The sequence below is a fragment of the Theropithecus gelada genome, chromosome 2, assembly GCF_003255815.1.
Source record: "Theropithecus gelada isolate Dixy chromosome 2, Tgel_1.0, whole genome shotgun sequence".
Classification (NCBI taxonomy): Eukaryota; Metazoa; Chordata; class Mammalia; order Primates; family Cercopithecidae; genus Theropithecus; species Theropithecus gelada.
The window spans coordinates 57,565,187-57,589,909 of NC_037669.1; the positions used below are offsets into that span (position 1 = coordinate 57,565,187).

The window sequence follows — 24,723 nt, forward strand, 5'->3', positions numbered from 1 at the left end:
ACTCAAAAAGCCCAGGCCAGGTGCAGTGGCTCAGGCCTGTAATTCCAGCACTTTGAGAGGCCAAGGCGGGTGGATCACCTGAGGCCAGGAGTTGAAGACCAGTCTGGCCAACATGGTGAAACCCCATCTCTACTAAAAATACAAAAATTAGCTGGGTGCGGTGGCACAAACCTGTAGTCCCAGCTACTCAGGAGGCTGAGGCAGGACAGTTGCTTGAACCCAGGAGGTGGAGGCTGCAGTGAGCCAAGGCCATGCCACTGCACTCCAGCCTGGGTGACAAAGCAAGACTCCATCTCAAAAAAAACAAACGAACAAACCAAAAAGCCAGAATGCCATCTTTCCTTCAAACAACTACACCAGTTTGTTAGTAAGCATTCTTAACCAGGCTCAGATGGCTGACATGACAGAAATAGAATTCAGAATGTGATTATGTACAAAGATCACTGAGATTCAGGAGAACACTGAAACTCAATCCAGGGGAGCTAAGAATTGCAATAAAATGATACAGAAACTGACAGACAAAAAAGCCAGTACAGAAAGGAATGTAACTGACCTGATAGACCTGAAAAACACACTACAAGAATTTCATAATGCAATCACAAGTATTAACAATAGAATAGACCAAGCTGAGGAAATAATCTCAAAGCTTGAAGACTGGGTTTCTGAAATAAGACAGTCAGACAAGAATTAAAAAAAAAAAAAAAAAAAAAAAAAAGAATGAAAAGGAACAAAGAAAACCTCTGAGAAATGTGGGATTATGTAATTATGTCACTGAAAGAAATGGGGAGAATGAATCAACTTGGAAAATATCTTTCAGGATATCATTCATGAGAACTTTCCCAACATTATTTTACAAGAAGATGATCCCTAAGACACATAACCATCAGATTCTCTAAGATCAAAATGAGAAAAAAAAAAAAAAGTCAAAGGCAATAAGAGAGAAAGGTCAAGTAAACTACAAAGGGAAGCCCATCAGACTAACAGTGGACCTCTCAACAGAAACCCTACAAGCCACAAGGGATTGGGGGCCTATATTCAGAGAAAAAAAAAAAAGAGGGAAGGAAGGAAGGGAGGGAGGGAGGGAAGGAAGGAAGGAAGGAAGGAAGGAAGGAAGGAAGGAAGGAAGGAAGGAAGGAAGGAAGGAAGGAAGGAAGGGAAGGAAGGAAAGAAGGAAGGAAGGAAGGGAGGAGAAAGAAAAGAAAGAGAGAAAGAAAGAAAGAAAGAAAGAAATTCTGACAGATAACTTTGTATCTGGCCAAACTAACCTTCATAAATGAAGGAGAAATAAGATCCTTTTCTGACAAGCAAATGCTGAGGGAATTTGTTACCAAAGACTTGCCTTGAAAGAGATCCTGAAAGAACTACTAAGTATGGAAAGGAAAGACCATTACCAACAACTGCAAGACACACTTAGGTACACAGAGCAGTGACACTATAAAGCAACTACACAAACAAGTCTGTATACTAACCAGCTAACATAATGACAGGATCAAATCCACACATATCAATAATAACCTTGAATGTAAATAGCCTAAATGCCCCAATTCAAAGACACACAGTGGCAAGCTGAATAAGGAAGCAAAACTCCATAGTATGCTGTCCTCAAGAGACCCATCACACATGCAATGACACCCATAGGTTGAGAGTAAAGGGATGGAGAAAAATCTACCAAGCATTATAGCATTAAACACCCACATTAAAAAGTTAGAAAGATCTCAAATTAGCAACCTACCATCACAACAAAAAGAACTAGAGAAGCAAGAGCAAACCAACCGCAAAGCTAGCAGAAGACAAGAAATAACAAAAATCAGAGCTGAACTGAATGAGACTGAGACACACACACACACACACACACACACTCAAAAGATCAACAAATCCAGGAGTTTGTTTTTTGAAAAATTTATAAAATAGACTACTAGCTAGACTAATACAGAATAAAACAGAAAAGATCTAAATAAACACAATTAGAAATAAGAAAGGGGATGTTACTACTGACCCCAGAAATACAAATAGTCATCGGAGACTACTGTGAACACCTTTATGCACACAAACTAGAAAACCTAGAAAAAATGGGTAAATTCCTGTACACGCACATCCTCCCAAGACTGAACCTGTAAGAAATCGAATCCCTGGAAGGCAACCTAGGTAATACCGTTCTGGACATAGGAATTGACGAAGATTTCATGACAAAGACCCCAAAAACAATTGCAACAAAAGCAAAAATTGACAAATTGAATCTAATTAAATGAAAGAGCTTACACAGCAAAATGAACTATCAACAGAGTGAACAGACCTACAGAATGGGAGAAAATATGTGCAAACTATGCACTTGACAAAGGTCTAATATCCAGCATCTATAAGGAACGTACATAATTTTACAAGGAAAAAAACATTAAAAAGTGGGCAGAGGACATGAACAGACACTTTTCAAAAGAAGACATACATGTGGCCAACAAGCACATGGAAAAAAGCTCAATATCACTGATCACTGGAGAAATGCAAATAAAAACCACAATGAGATACCATCTCACACCGGTCCAGATGGCTATTATTAAAATGTCAAAAAAACAACAGATGCTGGTAAAGTTGCAGAGAAAAGGGAATGCTTATACACTGTTGGTGGGCATGTAAGTTAGTTCAACCATTGTGGAAAGCACTGTGGTGATTCCTCCAAGAGTTAAAACAGAACTACCATTCAATCCAAAAATCCCATTACTGGGTATATATCCAAAAAATATATAAATCATTCTATCATAAAGGCACAAGCATGCTGCATATGTTCACTGCAGCACTATTCACAATAGCAAAGACATGGAATCAACTTATATGCCCATTGATGGTATACTGAATAAAGAAACTGTTGTACATATATACCATCTAATATTGTGCAGCCATAAAAAGAATGGGATCATGTCCTTTGCAGGAACATGGATGGAGCTGGAGGTCATTATTCTTAGCAAACTAACATAGAAATAGAAAACCAAATACCACATATTCTTACTTATAAGTGGGAGCTAAATGACAGAAACACATGGACACAAAGAGGGTAACAACAGACACTGGGACCTACCTCCACTGGGTTGAAGTTGGGAGGAGGAAAATAATCAGAAAAAAATAACTATCATGTACTAGGCTTAGTACCTGGATGATGAAATAATCTTTACAATAAACTCCCAGGACATGAGTTTACCTATATAACAAACTTGCACATGTATCCCAAAATCTAAAATAAAAGTATTTTAAAAATAAATAAATATATTTGCTCATTTGATCACCATCACTTTACAGATGGGAAAACTGGGCCCAAAGGAGTGGATTTATCAAGCAGCCAATGTGAGCTTTGGAATGCCAATTTACCAGTGTTTGGCATGCTGGCCAAATGGTCTATCAAAATGGATAGAAAAGAGATTCCAAATGAGTCTATGAAAGGCTGTGATTACAAAAGGATCATTTATACCAGCCTTTACGTGCTCTGCCTGGCTCCAGTCTAGCAGTAGGGCAATGCCAGTGTATTAATTTGGAACATACTGCAGAATGCACACCTTGATTATCACACGCATCTTAAGTTAGTCTTGTAAAGTAGTTTACAAAACCCTTGCTGTTTTCCAAGCTCATCTCGGATTGCCACATTTACCTGTCCTTTCCTTGAAGATTTGTGTGCCTGCTCAAGGTCCTCACCTTTGCTATCTTCCTTTCCTTCTGATTCCTCACAAGTTATTAGGGTGGCATCAGTGTCCTCAGAGTTCACAACACAGCTTTCCTTGAAACAAATCAGAAGGAGATGATGGATTGTGGAAAATATTCCTAGGCCTACTATTTAAACCAAAGGCATAAACTTGTGGCCCATGGTCTAAACTCAGCCTTCAGGAATATTTTTTATACTTTGTTTAAAAAGATTTAAATTAGTATCTACTGTTTTAAAATTGGAAATACCTCATAAGAATCAAGATTTCTGGCTTACCTCGGAGGATCAAATATAACCCCAATGAAACCATATGTCTGTGGCTACCACTTTTAGAAGGCTGTATATCTCTTTAACAAAGATGTGTGCTCTCTGGTACCCTTATTCCTACCACTCCCTTCCTGTCTTATAGCCTATATGTTTTCTTCAGTAATGTTACCTCTTTACATCCCAAGCCTTAGGATTTTCAAATGTTGGCATAAAGCCTAATTTCTCAACCTGATCACCCATTCCATAGACCCCTACACTCTAGGTTTAAGAATGCTTCTGTCTAGTCTCCAATCACTCTAGAAGACATGATACAAATGAAGTAAGAAAAAAGGAACTAGCCAAGAAATGGGGCAGTGATAGAACACTGAAAGATCAAGAGAGAAAATAAGGTTTAAACTTAAAGAAAAAAAGCTGCAAGGAAACACTATAGTGTGACAGTTAAATCACAGACTTTGAAATCAGGCTGTGTCACTGGGTGCTATTGTACTTCCCTGGGCCTGAGTAGCCTGAACTGAAAAAAATATGATGCAAATACTACCTCACTTTTGGAGCTGGGGTATAAGGATGAGAATAAGTGCTTAGCATTGTGGCCCATGCATGGATGGCTCAATCAATCAAAACTCATACATATAAGTAACATGAAAGTGACTGGGAAATACTCCCTGGAATTTCTTGAGGCTAATCACCCTTGTTCCTATAAAACAAGGAATAAAAATTTTATAAACATTATTTGCTCAGTGTGGGAATATCTCAGAAGGACCAAGGAATAAAAGTTAAGTAAAGATTCACAAGATAATGTGTAAACTGGAAGATGCTACAGGTGGAAAAGTAAGATGCTCAAGGTCTGATCCATATTGTTAGGAAAGGCTTAGCAAAAGCAATAATTACTTTGGTTCATTATGAGGTAGAAATAAAATTTACTTGCTACCGCTGGGTTTCTATCTAAGGTTAGTTGGATATGAATAAATTGCATCCTGTGATAGATTTGAAGAGTTTATATTCATATTCATGGTTTTGCCCTTACAATACACTTGTGGGGAGAAAGAGAAGGGAACAGAAGCCAAATCAGAGCAAAATCAGCTTCCATCTCTGAATACTGCCATCTGGTGAGAAATTGAGCTTCTTAAGGAATTTAGTATGGGGTGAGCGGATTGTAATGGCTATTCAGAAAGATTTGGCCTGCTTCTTAAAACTCTAAATTGCTTTTTATTAAAATAACTCTTTTGATCTTGAATGATCATGATATCCTCCAAGAATACTTTTCTGGGCGATGTTGGAGGATATAATGGACAACATGTAGACAATGATGTCATAAAAAGGATACTTCCTTCTAGAAACACACACCTATGAGCAGAGAAGTCTTCCATAGAAAACACCCTTCCTATAAGGTCCCTCACCTAACTTACCTTCACTTGAAAAGACTCCTAGGATTAGTGCTCCCTAAAAAGGGAGAATCTGAGGATTAACTAAGGGTTGACCTACTTTAGTCAGTGGACTGAACCTTAAAATTGGAGGCAGGAAATGGGAGACAGAATCCCATATATAACCCCCACTTTCATTTCTAAGCCTTTACTTAAGCAGATACCTCTGTCTGAAATGAAATTCTCATCTTTTCTACCTAGCAAATTCTAGTAATCTTTTGAGACCTGGCTACCTAGCCAAGGCTTCTCAAATACCTCTGAAAAATTGAATCACTTTATCTTAGGTTCGCTCAGCAATTTTTAACAGTCTCTATTGGAAAGTGGATTAAATTACAGCTTCTTTATTAAACTATCTCTGTTTCCCTACTAGATGATAAAATTCCTACAGGATATACACCATACTTATTCATCTTTGCATTTCCAAGGCCTAGAATATAGCAGATGTTCAATAAATAGTGCCTTGAGCATTTCCCTTTAGAGACTTGGTCTCATTATGTGTGTGTGTGTGTATGTGTGTGTGTGTGCATATGCAGTTAGGAAGTCTACAGTTTCACAGATAAAACAGACATACTACTACTTCGAAGTGGTTCCTTCACTATATCAACTCCCTGAATGTCTTACTGGAGCATAACAGACAGCCACACAGATATTCCAGTCAGCATCCATACAAAATTATTCTAATACATAAGTGATAAAATTGTGGGCTGCCATGCTATGCTGCTTGTTTAAATATGTTCCTTCAAACAAACTACAAACCAAAATTAATTTTATTCATTCACTTATTTATTCAATCAACGTTTACTTATTGAACACCTAACAGACGTTAGACAATGTTCTAGATGTCAGAATGAAAAAGACAATCCTCTATAGTGATTTCCTTCAAGTAGGGGACACTATGAACTTACAAATAAAATAGAGAATTTCCTAGAGTAGTAAGTGCTATGTGATAGTTGAGCAGAGCCCTGAAGAAGAAGGAGACAAGTAAGCAAAGCTCTGGGGAAAGTTCATTGCATTCCCAGAGGAAACGCCAGACAAGGGCTCTGGAAGAGGGTAAGTGTGGTGTGTGGACCAAAAGGCCAGCATTATAAATAAGGGGCAGAGGGGTAAGAGGTCCTACGAGAGTCAGGCAGGGACATCTGCATCAGGACTGTGGGCTGGTGAAAGGCATGTATTTTATCTAAGTGTTAATGGAGCAATTTAAGCAGAGAGTGGCATGGTTTGATGAATAGTTGTATAAGCTGTGCTGCTTCATGGAGAAAGACTGTATTGGATATTCAAGAGTAGATGCACAGAAACCCCTGAGGAGGCTATTACAGTAATCCATTTGGGTATGACATGTTATTGCTGGTTAGTGTGCTTTGTGGAATCCAGATAGAACTCGTGTCAATTATAAGGAAATTACACAGTTCTCATCAACATTGTCTTCAAAAGCAGAAAGCAAGCTGTTGCCACTAGAAGTTTCACCCAACTCACTTCTCTCCTCCATCCCTTCTATAAATAGGAACATGGTTTAAACACCTTGAATGAGCAGAATGATTGTTTTTAGGTCATTTTGGATTTTGTTCTTAACTGAAAATTTGGAAGCAAATAAATGTTGTTGCCAAAGCATATGATTAAAATGGGAATATTTCTGAGCAGTCTTTTGTAACACATCAGCTTTAATTCAAAGTCATGTTTGGATTGTCAAAGCAATGTGCTCATTTCTTATTTTATGCATGAAGGATCCAACAACTGAAACGGAAGTGGAGAGTCCATTTACTTTAAAATCTAGAAAGACAACAACCTTTGTGAGATCCACTGAGCATCACAAAGCTATTGACTACTCGAGATGAGATTTAAAACCAAATGCAGTTCCAGAGTCTAACAGCACAACATTTACACTATGTGGCCTTTCCAATTTGTAAAAGGACTTGATCATTATTCTAGTACAACCTCTTTATTTTATAGATGGGAAACTGAGGTCAAAGATGATAGATTCCTTGAAGAGAATCTACTGGATCTTTTGACTCCTTGTTGATTAATTTCAGTGAATATAGATCCTGTATACGGAAAAAAACCAGTACTTCCTTACCATGAAATATTTGCAAAGGAAAATAAAAAAGTAATTTGGGATACTTAACAAAATCTTTGCTCATCCCTCAAAACCTGTCTAGCAAAAGAGCTGATGAAATTGTCTTGTATATGTTTATTATCTGCAGACCTCTGAAAGTCAAGCCGTTCTTAGTGATTATAGAAGTAGTACCAACGGCAGTTGAAAGGGTTATAATGTGTTCAGCTGTTCTAGATGTCTTTTATGTATTATCTCATTTAATCGTCACCATTGCCCTATTAGGAAAGCATTTCTATTATCCCAGTTTTCCAGAAAAATAAACTGAAGCTCAGAGAAGTTAAGCAACTTGCCTGAAGTCAAAGAAAATGGTAGAGCCAGGGTTGAATCTCAGCAGTATGACTCTACAGCAGAGGTGAGCAAACTTCAGCATGTTGGCCAGATCCAGACCACTACCTATGTATGTCAATAAAGTTTTATCAGAACAAAGTGACACTCATTCCTTTCTCTACAGTTATTGCTGTTTTTGAGCTTCAATGACAGAGTTGGGTAATTACAACAGACACCTACCAGCCAAGAGGAAGTATTTGCTACATGGCCCTGTATGGGAAACTTTGCTGACCTACAGCTTGTACACTGAACATTCTTTAACAAATGTTTACTGAATGCTTACAATGTGGGAGCCACAGTTATGAGCATTCAGTAAACAGAAGAGGTAAAGTTCTCTGCCTTTCTGAAGCAATACACTAAGACATGTTGCTTCCTGATTAGGACTGGTTACAAAATTGGTGGGACTCAGTGCAAAGTGAAAATGGGGGCTGTTTGTTTGAAAAAAATATTGATACTTTCAAGGTGGCAAGAGCAGAGCCTAAACTAAGCACAGGGCCTTTTTAAAGCACAGGGCCTGTTTAACTGGACAGGCTGCAAACCCATGAAACTTGCTCTGCTTCTGATATGATCTTGCTGAAGTTGGCTGTGAAACAATAGTGCCCAAGAAAGCCTGAAATGGTAATCCTGATATATAAAGAAGATACCCTACCTCTCCTTGTACTTCTAGTCCTGGGTGACCTCCAGGGTTGGAGGGGGAAGGCTGTGAAGCCATCCACCTGGAATACATCCCACAGGGACTCACAATACTCAATACTCAAAGCTGTGCTCCTTACACTTGGCAGCACTAACTCTCCTGTCAAGGCTTCAGGAAAGGGGATGTCTCATCAATTGACTCTGAAATGATGGGCAAAATCCATGCATATATGCATAAGAGATCATTCAGAACAGTTTAAAAGCCCCACCTCCGCATTCTACATGCTTGCATCAGAAGACTTCCTACGCCATACTCTAGCACTGTGAGCTTGGGAAAGCTCTTAAATTTCTCTGTGCCTCAGTTTCCTGAGCTGTAAAGTGGGAAAAGAAATAGTACCTACCTCATAAGGATGCTGTGAGAATTTAGTGATTTTTATTTTTATTTATTATTTTTTTTTTGAGACGGAGTTTCACTCTTGTTGCCCAGGCTGGAGTGCAATGGCATGATCTTGGCTCACTACAACCTCCGCCTCCTGGGTTCAAGCAATTCTCCTGCCTCAGCCGCCCCAGTAGCTGGGATTACAGGAGCCCACCACCACGCCCAGCTAATTTTTTTCGTATTTTTAGTAGAGATGGGGTTTCACCATATTGGCCAGGCTGGTCTCAAACTCCTGACCTCAGATGATCTGCCCACCTCGGCCTCCCAAAGTACTGGGATTACAGGCGAGAATTAAGTGAATTTAAATGTGTAAAATGCTTAGAATAATGTCTGGAAAATGTTAAAGGCATACATTGGAATATTATCATTGTTAGTATTTTTATTATGTGGAGAGGGTATAAGGAAGAGATGGTAAACTACTGAAAACAATGTAAGTTGACAAGGGGTTGATGTAAATGAACGAAGTTGGTATTTTAAAATAGAGAGTGCTGGGGAGCATGTGAACTGAGGAGTGCATGGTGTATCCATACAGCTATCTACCCCTCAACTTTAGCTCCTTGCTGCCATGTCCACCATTATTCCTGTGAAATCAACTCTCTTCCGTTTTTTGTTTGTTTGTTTGTTTAATTAGAGTCAGAAATTGGCCAGGGGCAGTGGCTCATGTCTGTAATCCCAGCACTTTGGGAGGCTGAGGCAGGTGAATCACAAGGTCAAGAGATTAAGACCATACTGAACTACATGGTGAAACCCTATCTCTACTAAAAATACAAAAAAAAATTGCTGGGCATGGTGGCGGTCACCTATAGTCGCAGCTACTCCGGAGGCTGAGGCAGGAGAAACAGTTGAATCTGGGAGACAGAGGTTGCTGTGAGCCAAGATCATGCCACTGCATTCCAGCCAGAGTGAAACTCCATCTCACGAAAAGAAAAGAAAAGAAGAAAAAAGAAAAGAAAAGAAAAGAAAAGGGAGGGGAAGGGAGGGGAGGGGAGGGAAGGAGAGGAAAAGAGAAAAGGAAAACCAGAAATCTAGATTTTGGTAGGAAATCTCCCAAGTTTTCTATGTCGACAACTAATTCAAACTTTCTTTAAATATTCTGTCTGGAAAACCAAACACCACATGTTCTCACTCATAGGTGGGAAATGAACAATGAGAACACTTGGACACAGGGTGGGGAACAACACACCAGGGCCTGTTATGGGTGGGGTGAGGGGGGAGGGGGGAGGGGGGAGGGGTGGCATTAGGAGATATACCTAATGTAAATGACGAGTTAATGGATGCAGCAAAACAACATGGCACACATATATGTATGTAATATACCTGCACGTTGTGTATATATACCCTAGAACATAAAGTATTGGAAAAAAAAAAAAAGTCCTGGCCTAGTGGCTCACGCCTGTAATCCCTGCACTTTGGGAGGTCCAGGTGGGTGGATCACGAGGTCAGGAGATCGAGACCATACTGGCTGAAACGCCGTCTCTACTAAAAATACAAAATTAGCCCAGAGTGGTGGTGGGCACCTGAAGTCCCAGCTACTCGGGAGGCTGAGGTGGGAGAATGGCGTGAACTCGGGAGGTGGAGCTTGCAGTGAGCTGAGATAGTGCCACTGCACTCTAGCCTGGGTGACAGAGTGTGACTCTGTCTCAAAAATAAAATAAAATAAAATAAAAATAAAATAAAATAAAATAAAATAAAAAACAAATACATAAAAATATAAAATGCAAAAACAACATAAAAAAATAAATATTCTGTCTGGTCAAACAATCCCTAACTAAATCCTCCAATCAAGCATATTATAAGCTTTGCTCTGTGGCACCCATCAGATTCTCAAAGGACCATGAGCATCAGAAAAGAGTGAAAACTTCCACTGCAGAGAATCAATAGGCCATCAACATCCCCAGACCATGTGCAGACCATTCTATTTTGGATGGTTTTCTAAGAAGTTTTGGGGCTCTGCATCTGGAAGGACTTGAGGGCTATAGGGGGAACAGGCAGACAGGGAAATAAAACTTGTCCTCCTCAAGGCAAACTCTTAATTCCCCATATCAGAGCCTTTTCCGACCACCTTACAGCGCAATGAGCTTAGAATTAAAGCACTTGCCTCTCAGTAACAAATTCTATTCTCTCTGTCTGCCTTTCTATTGGGATCTTCTCCTCCTTCTTTCACTATCAAAAACTACCCCAGGAAAGAGTTATAATTTAATGTGAATGTAAGTTGGATATATTCTACTTCAGGAGGATTTTTTGTTTAATGGGGGAAGGTGGGTGAGGGAGACAGAGAATGGATTCCCTGTGTCCCAATCCCCACTTTAAATATTACTTCTAATAATTGGAAAAAAGGCTTTGTTTTCTGGCTAATGGAGTTGACTTACCCATTTCTGGCCTGATTTCCAGTAACAAAAATGAAATAGTAATAACTATCTTTGATAATTTGCTCTCAACATCAGATTATACTTATGATTTTTAATTCATACAAGAGATTTACATACCTTAAATCCCAGTTGCCATAGAACATTTTGGGGGAGTCACTATTTCTGCAGGATCTGTCACAGGGTTGGGCACACAGATTGACTTCACAGAGTGGACTGAATGTCTTGGAACTGAACCGACTGGTAGCTAATGTGCTTTGGGTGTTTTTGCACTGCCACCATCTGAACCAAATAGTCAGTGGTCTATGACAGATCTGTCTCACAAGCATCGCAGTAAAAATACAAGGATCATAATAGCCCAACATAGTACTTTAATGTAATGGTCTACTATCTATTCTATTATAGTGATATCATAGAACTAATTCAAATGATTCATGCATATGAAATTTGAATGGCATTTTGTATTTTTATGTATATTTTCATTATATTCCAATACTACTTATTGTGAAAAAAAGAACAATACCTTCACAGTGATACTGAAACTATGAAACCTAAAATAATTTAAGGTTAGTCACTTAGGAGAATAACTTAATCATCTTCACTCTTAGCCCATTACTTTTTTTTTTTTTTTTTTTTTTAAGTAACCGAACCACTTCCCGTTGCCCTGCATTGAAAGCATTAAAATTCTTTCTGGTTATTCACACTTTTAAGAGCCTCTTGTTGAACTGCATGAACCCTAGCTACATCCCCTTTGGTGCTCATTAGTGAATACCTAATCATGTAATATTCATTCACCTTGTATCTCCCAATTGCCCACAGAATAATAGTCCAATGCCTTACTAAGTCTTAGAAGACACTTCACAATCTAACCAAGTCAACCCCTCCACTGTTAGAATCTTCCACCTTTCACTCTGTACCTCCATTCTAGTCATATTGATCTTTTCTCCATCCTTCCTTTCCTTAAGCTTTCCTAATTGGTTTCTCTAGCTAATAATCAAGTACCTTATCCAATGCACTCATAGGTGAACAAGATCTACTCTCAACTTTTCAAGTACTTACCATGCAAAGGCTTTAAAAATTCTCACCAGTTGGCCATTAAAATATATATATATATAATCTGATTAAACTAAAGAGCTTCTGCACAGCAAAAGAAACTACCGTCAGAGTAAACAGGCAACCTACAGAATGGGAGAAAATTTTTGCAGTCTACTCATCTGATGAAGGGCTAATATCCAGAACTTACAAAGAACTCAAACAAATTTACAAGAAAAAAACAACCCCATCAAAAAGTGGGCAAAGGATATGAACAGTCACTTCTCAAAAGAAGACATTTATGTAGCCAACAGACACATGAAAAAATGCTCATCATCACTGGCCATCAGAGAAATGCAAATCAAAACCACAATGAGATACCATCTCATACCAGTCAGAACAGCAATCATTAAAAAGTCAGGAAACAAGAGGTGCTGGAGAGGATGTGGAGAAATAGGAATACTTTTACACTGTTGGTGGCACTGTAAACTTGTTCAACCATTGTGGAAGACAGTGTGGTGATTCCTCAAGGATCTAGAACTAGAAATACCATTTGACCCAGCCATCCCATTACTGGGGATATACCCAAAGGATTCTAAATCATGCTGCTATAAAGACACATGCACACGTATGTTTATTGTGGCACTATTCACAATAGCAAAGACTTGGAACCAACCCAAATGTCCATCAATGACAGACTGGATTAAGAAAATGTGGCACATATACACCATGGAATACTATGCAGCCATAAAAAAGGATGAGTTCGTGTCCTTTGTAAGGACATGGATACAGCTGGAAACCATCATTCTCAGCAAACTATCGCAAGAACAGAAAAACAAACACCACATGTTCTCACTCATAAGTGCGAATTGAACAATGAGATCACTTGGACACAGGAAGGGGAACATCACACACCGGGGCCTGTTGTGGGGTGGGGGGAGGGGGAAGGGATAGCATTAGGGGATATACCTAATGTAAATGATGAGTTAATGGGTGCAGCACACCAACATGGCACATGTATACATATGCAACAAACCTGCACGTTGTGCACATGTACCCTAGAACACAAAGTATTATAAAAAAGAAAAATATATATAATTTGGCTGGATGCAGTGGCTCATGCCTGTAATTCCAGCACTTTGAGAGGCTGAGGTGGGTGGATCACTTGAGGTTAGGAGTTTGAGACCAGCCTGGCCAACATGGCAAAGTCCCGTCTCTACTAAAAATACAAAAATTAGCTAGGTGTGGTGGTGGGCACCTGTAGTCCCAGCTACTTAGGAAGAAGCTGAGGAAGGAAAATCGCTTTAACCCAGGAGGTGGAGGTTACAGTGAGCCGAGATCATGCCACTGTACTCCAGCCTAAATGACAGAGTGAGATTCTTCTAGACTCTTCTCAATAAATAAATAAATAAAAATAAAAATATATATGTGTATATACACACACATATATAATAGCAATAAATGTTTAGTTTGTACATGAGTGCTTATTTATCAACACAAATTATTTCTACAGTTAAATAATATTATAAAATATACTCACACTTTAAACTACTTTCACATACTTCCAGCCAAAATTGAAGAGAACAATTATAACCTCTGGCTTCCAATAATGATTATTACTAATAAGGATATAGTAATAATCCTTATAGATATAGATAAGGAATGATGTAATCCTTTCAAGGAAATTGCATACAGGACAAGAAATCTTCTGAGGCATTTTGTTTTATTTTTTATTTCTGGATTTTTGCAGCTCTGATCATTTAGGGATATATGGTTTCAAATATGTTGTTCTGCCAATATCCACTCTTCTCTTTCTCAGCAGAATATTTAGATAAGCACCTGGCCAAAATAATAAAGCCTACATTTCCTAGCCTCACATGAGGGGTGGGGACCATGTGACTAACTTCTAGCCAAGAGATGGAGAATAAGGATGCCCATGTCCTCTGACCATGTCCTTGAAAGGAAAGTATATTCTCCTCCCTTCTCATTTTGTCTTTTCTTGTTTGAATGCAGACCTGATAACACCTGGTACCAATCTCAAGGGAACACCCTTGAGATTGCAGAGCAGATAGCGTTAATGCAGGCCCCTGATGATTTGCAGGCAGAGCCACTCAGACAAGACAGATAAGCCAGTTTATTAAGCTATTTATGGTCTCTCTCACATGCAGCTATATCTATATTGTAACAAATACAGATGGCTAATTTCTTGTTAATTTCCACAGGTTTTTTTCATGTGGTAAATTCAGGAAGCAACTTCATTCTGATGTGATGATTTGTCTGCTTCAATACATTTCATTTTGCTGATTCAGTCATTTGTTTAGTCATGCTCTTTTTACTTCTACATCCAATTTTGTTTCCCTTATCAGAGACAGTTTCTGTCATTAAACTATATGAATTTTCAAAAAAATCATATACCACTATAGCTTTTAATATAAGCATTCAAAATATTTCCTACCCACATTTCCATGTTGTCTCTAAGTTTGTGGCTGATAACACAAAGAATTATTCTGTCCAAAGTAACACTGAGAAATCTTCAACTCTTCCTTCTTATTTACTTTCAACAAGAAATGGTGAAGAAATTATAAAGGCCAAAGAAAGCACAATAAAAAATGCAAAGAAATTTGCAGATGGTACACTAGCATTTACGTATATACTCTAGGGTGCTTTTGGCTTTATTTTCAATAGCTAAGTAAACTACTTGGAATATAAGTAAATTGTGAAAGGTAATCCCTGAAGAGGTATAATTAATCTTTTGGGGGAGGTCACAAAACCTCTTTGACATTCTCAAGAAAGCCATGGAAGTTTTATCCCAAACAATTAGCATATAAATATACATATACATTTAACATATAATTCAACAAGGTCACTTCACAGAGACTTCTAGAGGATTATATGTGAATTTCAGGGTAAAAACCTCGAGTTAATGTAAATATCTATATCCATGTTCATATCTATGGCTATCTACTGATCTATATTTTCTCCTGGATTTTAAATATGTTTATTCTTTAACAAACTATTCTGTTCTCTAACTGATCTCAGTATGAGTGATGATAAAAGTGATAACAAGAACAATCACAGGAGCAGCTACCTGTACTGATGACCTACTATTGCCCCGGTACCACATGCTTATTGTCTCAGTTAGTCTTCTAAATAAGTCTCTTATATAGGTGATTTGCAAGTGGCATATCTGAAGCATAGAGAGTTTGTATCCCCATAGAAAGTAACAGGGCCATTATGTGGCAATAATATTTTAAAATATGGAGCCAGAACTCAAAACCACATTATTATGCTGGAAAGAAATGAATCCTTACAATCTAATTTCAATCCCAACACTCTTTTCTTTCAAATAAAAGAAAAATTTGCGTGTCATAAAATGCACACATTTTAAGTAAAATGTTCAATAAGCTTTGACAAATGTGAAATCACCAACATAATCAAAACAAAAAGCATTTCTGTCATCTAGAAGTTCCTTTCTTAGTTAACCCACCCCTTCCAAAGGCAAGTATTATTCTGATACTCATCATACATATTAGCTTTAGCTGCTCAAGAATGTCATAGAAATGAAATTATTAACTATGTTCTCTTTTGCATTTGGCTTCCTTTATCCGACATATGTTTAAGATTCATCTATACAGTTGTGTGCATTAGTAGTTCATTCCTTTCTACTGTTGGGTAGTATTCCCTTGTATGAACACAGCACAATCGTATTAGCCTTCCTCCTCTTAATAAACATTTGAGTCTCTTCTTAGTTTGCACTATAATAAATAGAGCTGCCATAAGCGTTGAGTACAAGTCTGTAAGTGGACATGCTTTCATTATTTTAAAATAAATACTAGCAGTATAATTTGCTGGGTTACCAACCAGATATATGATTAACTTTATAAAAACTATCAAACATATTTCTAAAATGGCTGCACAATTTACACTCTCACCAGTAAAGTGTAAGAGTTCTGATCTGTGAACAACAATACTATTCTTGGTTTCTCGTTATTGTTGCTTCTGTAGCTGTTGTCTGTAGTTGTAGTTTTAGCCATTCTAGTGAGCATAATGTGGTATCTCATTATCATTTTATTTGGCATTTTATCACTTTTTGAAATGCTTATTTACTTTTTGTATCTTTTCTTGTGTGAAGTGTTCACAAGGTCTTTGACCTTTCCTTACTGATTTGTGTTTGTATTTTTTATTTGTAGGTATTTTAATATATAAAACATTATGGAGATGGGAATACATATTTTTTCCTCCTAATGTGTGGCTTGCCTTTCTGAAAAGCAGAACTTTTAGTTTTGGCAAAGTGTTTTCTTGTTTGTTTTGTTTTTTTTTTACTATTATTTTTCTTTCTTCTTTTTAAGAAAAAAAAAAAAAAAACTACAGGTGAGCCACCTGTAGTCCTAATTGTTTTAAATATTTTGCCCAACAAATTGTTTTAAATATTTTGTAGAGATGGAGGTCTCACACTTTTGCCCAAGCTGGTCTCAAACTCCTGAGCTCAAGCAATCTTTGTGCCTCGGCCTCTCAAGGTGCTGGGATCACAGGCGTGAACTATGGCGTCTAGCCTACCAATTTTTTCATTTGTACTTTGTGCTATTTGTGTCTTGAAAATTTTTTGCTTATCCAAAGTCATGAATATATACTGTTATGTGTTTTTTTTCCTAAAACTTCATAGGTTGAACTCAAATTTAAATTATGACTCTGGTTAATATGTACAGAGGTAAGGTTTAAGATTTATTTTTTTAAATATGTAGTATACCATTGTTCAAGCAATATAGATTGAAAAGATTTTTCTAACCCTATTGGATTATCTTGGTGCCTTTGCAGCAAATCAGTTGATATATATTGGTCTATTTCTGAATTCTACCATGGTGCATTGATCTTTTTTTCATCCTTACGCCAATGTAATACTCTTTTGATTACTATAGATTTATGTTAAGTTTTGAAATCTATTACTGTAAATCCTACAATAATGTTTGTCCTTTTCAATACTGTTTTGGCTGGTGGCTGTTATAGCTCATTTCCATTTCCATATACATTTCAGAATCAGCTTTACAATCTTTACAAAGAAAATTCTGATGGAAGTTTGGAGATTTCATTAAATCTACAGATTAATTGGGAGAGAACTGGCATAGCAATGCCTACTAGAGAGACTTCTTAGGTCTATTCATGTCTCGCTCAGACACACAAGGCCCATATGGATGACACCCAGTGCCAGTCTATTTAGAAGGATTTAGATCCAGGCAAGAACTTGGCAACAGGGTAGAATCAGGTGTTTCTGCTCAAAGTAGTACTTACATACATCTGAGAACCATCCAGGAATTTTCATCTTTGATCTACCAAGTGATGACAACTGAGGTGAAAAAGGACAAGATCACCACTGTGAATATGAGGTCTACCCTCTTTAGAAGCCCTATGCACACAGAAGCCAATCTCTCTTGTAAAAACTTCACAGACAAAGTTTCCAGGGCTCCTGTAAAAGATGTGCCAATGTACAGAATTCATTCACTAAGGAAAGTCTAAATTTAAGACTCCCCACCAGGCACTTATAGTACTTCCTAAGTAGATGCAATAGGTTAATCTGGAGCCACATTTGCCATATAGCTGATGTTTTATCTGTCTTTACATTTCCAGGGGAAAAGACTTAGAAAAGGATTATAAAAATGTAGTAATTGTGATTTCTACCAAAGTTCCATTGTAATAAGATACCATACTCTGTGTTTAGATGAAGTTCAGCTTCTCATGTCAAAGAAAAAAAATTTCGTTAAAGATGCAAAGAAAAATTAGTAATATTATGCTTTTCAAACTATGAATGTATTCTATTTCTTCAGTTATTTACATTATTTTAAATTCCTCTAATTAATGTTTTGAAATGTTTAGGGTAATAAGTTCATATTTTGCTCATTTATTACTAAATGATTTACTAATTTGATGCTATTTCAAATGGCATATAAAAAATCCTACAAATGAACAATTTCTTCATATAAGCCCCAAAATGCATTACTATTATTTATGCAGTCAGTTGTAATTTAAATAATATACGAATAGAAAAAAATAGACAAGGATTTCTATTTGACCGTATACTTACATTTCTAAACTCCATTCCTTTTCATGGATCCAAGTCATCATTAGGCACCATTCCCCTTATGTTTATCAAATTCCATTTGTCATTTTTTAGTGTAGGTTTGTTGAGATTAATTCTTCCAACTTTCATATTTGACAGTGTCTTCATTTCAACTTTATTTTTGAAGGATATTCTCTGTGGATATAGTACTCTAGATCGATGATTTTACTTTTACTTTCTGTTTCCTTCCCTTTTTTCTCCATAATTTGCCATTTTAAGGATGTATCTTTATCTTATGGCTTTGTTTCTCATATGAAGTCCAGCATTGCTTCTTGTCGTCAACTCTTTTTCATTTTTCTGTCTCTTTTCTTGCCTACCTTCAGTAAGTCTCATTTTCATAGCTTTCCCCTAGTTTGACCATGATGTCCCTAGATATGATTTTATTATTATTATCCTGCCTGAGATTTGTTTGGCTTCTTTGATCTACAAGTTCTTGTTTTTTGTCATTTTAAAACATTTTGTCATTATTTATTTTAATAGATTTTCTGTCCCTTTTATCTTTCCTACCCTTTAGGGAGTCTAGGTATGTCATGCTACTTGATATTATCTCACAGGTTATTTGTTTTTTTAAAATTTTTCAATCAATTTGGGTTTCAGTTGAGATTTCTGTTTACCCTTCCTCAAACTCACTGATCAAAAGATGTTATATCCAGTATGCCATTAATGGAATCCAATAAATTTATGATATTAAATACTACATGTTTTAGGTCTACATTTACGTTTAGTCATTTTAAGTTGCTTTTTACATACCTACTGAAATTTGTACCCCTTAATTCATTGTATACTTTCTTTCCCTGTAAGTTCTTAAACATAGTTATTATGATTATGTTTAAGTCATTTAAAGCTCATTCTAACATGTGCAGTATGTCTCGGTTTGCTTCTATTGACTGTTCCTTCATTTGTTTTCGAGTAGAATTTTTCTCACTTCTAATGATGGATATTTTTTGATTATCTACTGGAAATTATGAATAATATGTTGTCAAAGCCAGCAAATCATTTGTATTTTTTTGAAGACTATTGTTTTGTTCCAGCAGTGGTGAAATAATTAACAGATCATCTTAATCTTGTGGGAGCTTGGTTCAGAGTTCATTTTACCCTTATTTCTGGGCATATTAGTTCTAAGGCATGATGTTACTTCTGGAGTTTAAGATAAGGTGTTTACCAAATCCTTCTAACTTGGTGGGATTTGAGCTCTAAGCCCTGTCTTCAAAAAAAAGTGGACAGTTTCTGAAATATCTGCTGAGACTTTGAAGCTTTTCAGCTGTTGTTTTCTATTGAACATTTTAGGATCTTGTCTCAAACATTACATTTTAGTGATCAGCATGTAATTTAGAAAGATTTTTGTTGCTCCATGTTCTAATAATAATGTCATGAAGATGAGGTCACCACCAGTTGATTGGGTGAAGTATCAACAGTTTTATCAAGTAATTTGAGAAATGTTGACAGAGTTGTACATAGCTGTACAGTATGTCTGTGTTTTAAGATAAGTGTTATTACCCAGAAATCAAAAAGTTAAAAGTTCATAAAATAAGAAAGTTATTGTAAGCTAAGGTAAACTTATTAGTGAAGAAAACATAATTTTCATAAATTTAGTGTAGCCTAAGTATACAATATTTATAAAGTCTACAGTTGTGTACAGTAACATCCTAAGCCTTCACATTCACTCACCACTCACTGACTCACCCAGAGCAACTTCCAATCCTGAAACTCCATGTATGGTAAGTGCCCCATACAGGTGTACTGTTATTTTTTATGTTATATTTTCGCTGTAACTTTCCCATGTTTACTTTTGTTTAAATACAAACATGCTTAACATTGAATTACAATTGCCTACAGTATTCAGTACAATAACATGCAACAGAGGTTTGTAGCCTAGGAGCAGTGGAATGGGCTATACCATATAGCCTATAGTAGGCATGTCATCTAGGGGTATGTAAGCATACAGTATGATGTTCACACAATGATGACATTGTCTAATGATGTGTCTCTTAGAACGAATGTATTCCTGTCACGAAGTGATATATGAGTGTTATTTGGGCTTACACTGACACAAAGGTAGAGCACATGACCTTAATCTAAGGCAATGAACTACATTCTCCTGAGAATAGTGATTGGTTTAGAATGGGTTCATGTCCCATTCAGAATCAATGAGATGTCAGAAGAATTTTTATAGAAACTCTAGGAAAGTTTTATAAAAACTCTCTCATTACTGTAGGATTTTAACCCAGAAGGCTGAACAGTCTGGAACTGCTGAAACCATTTTGCCAGCAGGAGATCGTCATCTTCCTGAGAATGAAGCCAACATATGTGAGAGATGAGAACCAATTTGAGCTAGGAAATAAAGTTCAAGGTGAAGTTTGATCCACTGAATGAAGCCTCAACCCTACCTATATCGTATAAGGCAATAAATACTGTTTTACCTTAAGCCAGTAGAGACTGGGCTACTGGTAGCTCTGCCACCAGTTGAATTTAGGTCAGAGCTTCGCAAATGGCATATTATAGAATGTACTATAAATGAGTTAAAATGTGTGCTTAAATCTTAATTTTTTTAGCGTGTAGAAGGGCTAGGAAAAGGTCTACAGCCACTGGAGCCCTTGGGCTGTTCAGCTGTAGCCACTAACAACCTCAAAATGTTATCCCAGTGTGTCTTAGAATGATCATCACCTTCTATCTTTGCCATGACATGAAAACATTTGGAAAGCATTGCCTTCAGCACACCACTTAATATTTCTGGACTTCGTTTTTATCATTTGAAAAATGAGAAAGCTATAATAGGTTACCTTTAAGGGATTTTTAATCTACACTATTTTATGGCTCCACATTGTCAATTTTGGCTTCAGAATTACAATAACAAAGTTCAAAATCATACTGTTCAGCCAGGAGGGGAAACGGGCTGTGTCAATGCTGAAAGAAACAAATGGAAAGGCATAATTAACAAATGGAGAGACACTTAACACACAGCCCTGGAATAGATCAGAGGCACTGGAGATTGTTTTGCATAAAAATAATCTTAAAATGGACTATGTCTCTTCATCTGAAATCTGTGTGGTCTGTGGAAGCACAAAACTTTAAGAAAATCTTACACTCAAAACTCCACACATGCCACAATTGATAGAGAGATTGAGCCTAAACGCCCTAACAATATTACAATCTCCATCACTTGACTGATATCCATCAATTTCAACAATTGTATTCATATGTGCAACATAATTGTCCAAAGTTAAAAAGACAATGCTGTTCAGTCTATTGCATAAGACAAAGCATAGTTTGAATGTGGGCAGGCCATATTTTTCAAAGCAAGATGCGCTACACTGCAAGAGATCTTGCACAACCTCTAGTCCAACTCTGCCAATTTAAAGATGAGAAAGACCATTCCAAATATGATCATTTTCTGATGAACCAAATGGGCTATTTTGCTACATTACACTCAACCACAATCATCTAATTTAAGGTACATACCCTATAAAAGATCTCATATTATGAATCCATCGGCTCCCTGGGAAGTAAACAGCATGTGCTATTTCCCTGGACCATTTAACTCTAGCCAGTCACAGAATCATTATTTAAGTTGACATCTTTGTTTAATCTTGTCCTGATGCCTAGATCTATCCTGCAGGGAATCAGATAAAAAGATCTGGCACAAAAAGGGGTTATAAGTTAACGCCTCAGTTGGTGGTAACAGTGACTGTTCAGTTTCCTCAGAGATAAAGATGTTGTTTCCATCCCATTTCATTGAAGCTATAAAAGAAGTTCTATAGGTAAAAACCAAGAATTTCAGCAGGGGATATTTAAAAAAACAGCTGTAGCTGTGGTCCCTCTCTGCCAGCTCTGCTGAGAAACTTGCTCCTGGGGCATGATAACAGAACTGGGACCCTTGAAAGCTGGCAGATCTCTGAAATGTTTGATCAACCAACACACACATCTGTGCATAAATAAAAACCTGGAGATGTGCCCTGGAAAGTTGGTTGGAGAAATCATGGGACTTTGCTGGCAAACCTGAAGTATGCACCAGCTTCCTAATTCTCCCATTTTTTATGCTGATAGAATATTGGAACGGCTTTGGAAATCAATGGTCAGCCTCTCTTCTGTTCACTTCTGTACTCATTAGCCCACCCAAGCGGGTAGCCTAGCATTTAGCAGAGTATCTAGCATAGGGTCATATCTGATATTTCTTGATTTAATTTATTTAATACAGAAGTAAATCATCTTTGTTTAAATTAGACTTTTCCTGGTGTGACCTCAGATTGATGAGATGGTCTTAATTATGTTATATATTTTCAATTCCTAATTTAAACTTTAAAAAAGTAAGTTCTAAGGATAAAAAATAATGCTAATGATGACTATTATATTAATACGTATAAAACATTCAAAGCAGTGTATGGCATGTACATAGCATGAACTATGATGATGATGATGAAGACGCAGATAGTGACTACTACCACTACTACTATACAGACGTTTGTAGTCCATATAGACACCCTTACTAACATTCCATATAGAAATTTACATCAAATACTTTCGATCAAAGGAAGTTATGTTTGATCCATTGAATAAGGCTGCCTCAAATTGGAGGTCAAGCAAAGAGAGGTTAACTTTAAAATAAACTTTGGCTTAGTCATATTTTAATTAATTCAGCAACCATACACAGTCAATGCATGCCTTAGCAATGGAGTTATGTTCTGAGTGCTGCACCATGAGGTGATTTTGTCAAACATCATAGAGTACAGTTACACAATCCTAGATGGCATAGTCTATTATATACATAGGCTACATAGTATAGCCTATTACTCCAAGGCTACAAATCCATACAGCATGCTACTGTCTTGAATACTGTAGGCAATTAAAACACAGTGGTAGGTATTTGTGTATCTAAACATAGAAAATGTATAGTAAAAATACAATATGATAATTTTATGGGACCACCATTGTATTTGAGGTCTGCAGATGACTGAAACATTGTTATGCTACACATGACTACATTTGTGCTTATTTATGTGCCAGGCACTATGCTAAAAACCATGCTACTTTCACGTGGGAGAGGGGGAGGGAAGGGATTGACAGTTAGGAGAGAGAGTGAAATCTTCCTGAAAAGCAATGGAAAAAAGAAACAGATTTTTAAATCCTACATCTGTATTAAAAGTGGGAGATGAATATTTCAGGTTTGAAGCCTGAGACACATGCCTCTTCCAACAAGTTAGATCTTTGATATATGCCAATATTCAACTGTATCTTCGTAGTTGTATAATTTCCTCATTCATATTTTAAATTACTCTAAACATGTTGCAAAAATAAAAACTATCTTAGAGGTCACAAACTGTAAGTCATTTGGTTAAAATTATGCCCAACAGACATATTTATGTCCAATACTACAAGTTTATTTGGTGTATTTTAAAATTAGGAGATTTCTGATTTAAAAAAAAAAAAACAATTCCATATATCTAGAGGATTTAAAATACTGCAACATGTGGCAATGTGGTGCCCTCATTCTTGCATGACCACAGTCAGCTGGAGGCTGGAGAGAAATAGCAGCTGCTTTCTTTAGGAAAAGTTTGACCTCTCCATGGTTTCAGGATCCCTCCTCTCACCCTATGAATGTGCATGCACTTAGTTCCTTTCACTTCCCAAATCACATGCTTAGCCCCTTGAGGCATTGGAATGCATGACTTCTGCCCTAAATCCATAGAGTTCTAATATATCCCTGCTTGATTAGGATGTGCTGCAGAGATGATGAAGCTTAAGTTCAGGGCCCCTCACTATCACAACTCCATGCAAGCCCTGTACTTAATTTTAAATTTTTATATTCTTATTTTTCAAGAGGCTTCACCACTGCACAGTATGTTTCAACCCCACACCACCTAGATAGGCCTCTGCTTTCTCCATCAGATTGCCAAACCAGAATGAAATTAAGCCACTGGAAAAAAAAAAACAAAAAACACCTCACATGCTAAAAGATTACTGGTACTCCTTACTCATGGCACATTTGATGGTATTCCACAGGGGGAAATGGATATCTGCTTTTGTTGGACATTATCTCTAGAAGGGCATAGAGAATTAATTGATAAAATGATAGAGTCCTTTTACTCTTAGGATGCTTTTTAAAATGCAGAGGAATGCTAGCAGCCAAAAGTAATTAAAAATATGATCAAAAGTTACAGCCAGACCACTTGGTACAGTGTGTGATTCTCTGATTTCAGGAGAAGGGCAGAACTAACTTGTGAAGAATCAAAGCCTTCATAGAAAAACTCTGATGCTGAAAGAAGGAGCACAAGGCTTTAACTCTTAATGCTTCTTGTTTGCAGACGTCTGCTTTCAGAAAACTGGTTAACCAAAC

General features: G+C 37.1%; 1 protein-coding gene across 3 annotated transcripts in view; it reads right to left on the reverse strand.

Moving 5' to 3' along the window:
- The window catches only part of GRM7 (glutamate metabotropic receptor 7), an 889,769-nt gene that overhangs the window by 491,735 nt on the left and 373,311 nt on the right, over window positions 1-24,723 (reverse strand). The window lies entirely within an intron of this gene.